The sequence below is a fragment of the Oppia nitens genome, unplaced genomic scaffold (genome assembly GCF_028296485.1).
Source record: "Oppia nitens isolate AA-2021 unplaced genomic scaffold, nextdenovo-longstitch-racon4-pilon3 scaffold5_pilon_pilon_pilon, whole genome shotgun sequence".
NCBI lineage: Eukaryota > Metazoa > Arthropoda > Arachnida > Sarcoptiformes > Oppiidae > Oppia > Oppia nitens.
This window is the reverse complement of record NW_026533243.1, coordinates 2,999,533-3,003,517: the sequence shown is the minus strand read 5'-3', so window position 1 is coordinate 3,003,517 and position 3,985 is coordinate 2,999,533.

Sequence of the window (3,985 nt, the reverse complement as noted above, 5' to 3'; positions counted from 1 at the left end):
CATTCAACACAATATATCCAAAACTTCAGCAATTTTTCTTTTTATTATATTTTAAATTATTATTTTTTTATAGATTAACACTAAAGCAATTATCGGTTAAACAGTGAATTTTTTCGGTCTAAATATTCACACTTTTTAATTTAAAAAAACTATTAATTACATAATTATCATACAATATGCATATAACTATAGTTTATAACTATATATGTGATGCGGTAATTGACTCCTGGATGCAGCTCTCGGCAACTGTCTGTCCACAGAGTGCTTACAGTTCAACGATATGATCGACAAAAAACTGTAAGTTGTGTTTGAATGGGCGGTCGGCACCACTATCTGACATCCAATAAAATTTCAAAACTATTTTTACTTTCAATATAATAGATGGCAATAATGTGATCATTGATTAATGATATTAATGTCAACAATGATCGACATCTATGGTCTTCACAAACAACTACTCAATAAAAGTTATCACAAAAATATCAATTGTTTTGTTCGCCAAACACTAGAGGACGGGTATTGTGTACTAAATTATATTACTATTGCATTAGTTTATAATATACTGTATATTCAAATTTGAAAAATTGATTCAATCGCATATATATATATATATATATATATATATTGAATAATGTCGATATATCGATAGATTTTTAATTTAAAGTATAACATTGCAAATACTGTATTTATAAAATTAAAAACAAAATATATTTGATAAATATGTTGAATAATATCATTATAAAATTTAATATTTTAATTTGAAATTTAAAATTTAATAAGCTAATCAATTGAATTAGCTATTTAATTTTTAGTTATGATGCAAATTATTATTTTTTAAATACTTTCATATTGATAAACCTACTGTATGTTTGAAATGTGTTTTATAATAGTTTAAATAAGTTAAAATTTAAATTAAAGTATTAAAATTTTGTTAATTTTATTATTTATTTATTAAAATGTATTTATTTTTTAATTATTTTATATTTATAATTTGTTTACTATAAATTTATATTATTTATAACAATAAGTTTTAATCATTTTTAATATTTAGTTATTCATGGAAACAATTATACTCTATATATATATCAATAAACGTTATTTAATAACAAATTATTAATAATTTATTATTTAGCTAATCATATGTTTCAATATGTTAAGTTGATTTAACTAATATTCAAATTGTATTTTATTATTAATTAATATTTTTTATTATGATAATTTTTATATGCCTGTATACAATATAAATATATAAATTGATGTCTCTAAAGAAAATAACATTTTTAAATAACAATACATTGAATAAAAATAAAAGTTATTTCTATAAATATGAGTATTGAAAAAAATATTTAAAAAATTATAAAAGGCATAATACGCTATACAATGATGCCAATCAATGGGAGGGAACTTTTTTCATGTGTCAAACATGAGTGTTTAGAGGCCACCCTTGATAACTAGCCTCTGGCTAAACATCCGATTCATTTTTGTTGTCTTTCTCTCAACTGATAAACAATTTTTGGCCACAAAAATATGAGCAAAAATTTTGTTATTTCTCAATATATGCTGATTTTTCAAGTCTCGACATATATGCATATATACAGTATATATATATATATGCAATCAACTATTGAAGTACATGTCGGCGCCAAATGGCTAATGAAATACATTTTTATGTGTTATCACAAAATTTTATATAAATTCCGGTAAAACTTATATTCAATATTTATTTGAAGTCAACCTTTTTAATAGATTAATATATTTTTGTTTATTTTGTTATCAATTATGGTTTTTTCTTATAAATATATGAAAATTGATTAATAAAATGTTCATTTTTATAACTATTATTTTAAGGAAAGCGATGTAAAAAATAGTAATCAAATGTTATTTCAGACTTTTTTGTTTGATAATGGATTTACATTACGTAAATGTCTTATTGAATTTTAATATTTTCTGTACATGTCTTCCAATGTTTTGTATATATTATTAACATTTACTAATGTTAATGAAAATAAAAATAATTACTATTTATACAGTATATACAGCACCTATAGTTTATATACTGTATGTATAGTGTTTAAACAAAAAATATAAAGTTATATTAATGAAAAATACGAAATATATACTGTTTTTTATGTTAACCTAATACAGTATATTACAGTATAGTATTTTGCAGTACTTTTAAATTTTTAGCTTAGCTTAGAATATATTTATATGAATTCAACAAATATAGTATCTTATAAATAAAATATTATATAAAACAAAAATATTTATTTTTATGATAAGTCTCAAAAGGTAAAGACAATAATTATTTTTTATATCAGACAATGATAACAAATAAATGTTATCAAAATATAATTCACATGAATTGTCAAAAAATATTGCAAACATAAAAATATTCATTATATCAATGAATATATTACAGTATATATTATTATAAATACTAAAATTAATTAATATAATATTAATTCTGTGAATTAATTATTGAATTGATTTAAATATAAAATGAATGTGTTTTATATAAACTTATTTATACGTTATATACGGTATATATTTATAATTAAAACCATTAGAATTCACGGTAAATATCTCCATAGGTTTTAATGTTTTGCAGTATTTTCTTGTTTTTGGGAACTGATAGCAAAGGTATTAGAGGACTAAACGAAGCATCACTGGCTCACCCGCACCGGCACATAGATATTGAACTCAGCCAACCATAACTTGTCTATATATGTGACGCTTGAAGGCAGTCACAGGCTATACTGTAAACCGAGGGAAGGCATAAAACCATACCATTCCATACAATATATATGTATAGACGATTCTACTCAATATAGAGAGAAAGAAAGAAAGAGAGAGAGAGAGAGAGAGAGAGAGAGAGAGAGAGAGAGAGAGAGAGAATATACATATAAAGGCAAATCTAATACATGAATATACAGTATTCTCAGTGCAAACTAGACGTCCGAGTTTTAGACATTTTTGGTGTCCCACCCCTTCCGATTCAAACACTCTCCCAAATATCAATTTACATGTTATTATTATTATTACATAAATAATTATTTATTATAAAATTTATTATTTTTATGTATAATAATATTTTCAATATTTAAAAAATTTGTATATATTTATATAATTAATTTAAATATATTAATAGTACCTAACATTTAATGTAATAATGAAAATACATTAATATTATAGAAATAACTATTTTTAATAAACTAATTTATATTTTTATAATAAAAAATTATTGCATTCATTATTAAATATATTTTATATTCAATTAAATGAATATTTGTTCGGTTATCCTAAACATGAATTCCTGCAGAACTGGGAGTATAACATCTAGTATAGAGTTTAGTCAACAATAGTTGTACTGCTGTAGAGTTATCTGTGGTACAGTGTCTGTGCACCAACTATGGCACATACATTAGGAGAGRGAGAGRGAGAGAGAGAGAGAGAGAGAGAGAGAGAGAGAGAGAGAGAGAGAGAGGTAGTGTTAAATGTACTGCAACTGCAACAGTGCCTCAAGGGCTTAGACGATCTCATTTCATACATATGGGTTGGTATGTGAATACTGGAGAGAGTGGTTGGAAAATGTTGGCAAATATACTACAGATAGGCAGACAAGTTTGGGAACTGCTATACACAGACTCTCAGTTTGTATATAACGCCGAGTGTGAGGCACAGCACTAGAATGTGAACACTAGTACTGTATGTCGAGTGTACTGCTGTTGTATATAACACATACAGATATAAAGCCTGTATTTAATATTATACCTCATTTCGTGAATGCAATGCATGTGTGCTTTCAATGTGTATATATATATATAGGGAGAGAAAGAGAGGCGTGATATCAACCATTGGTTAGGGCTCTCCTCTTATGTCTCTCTCATTACTCTCTCAAAACACACACCAATATATACGATACCATACATACCATCTCTTACTTCTTCGTCAAACAATTTTAATAAATGTATTTTGTTTTCAAAAA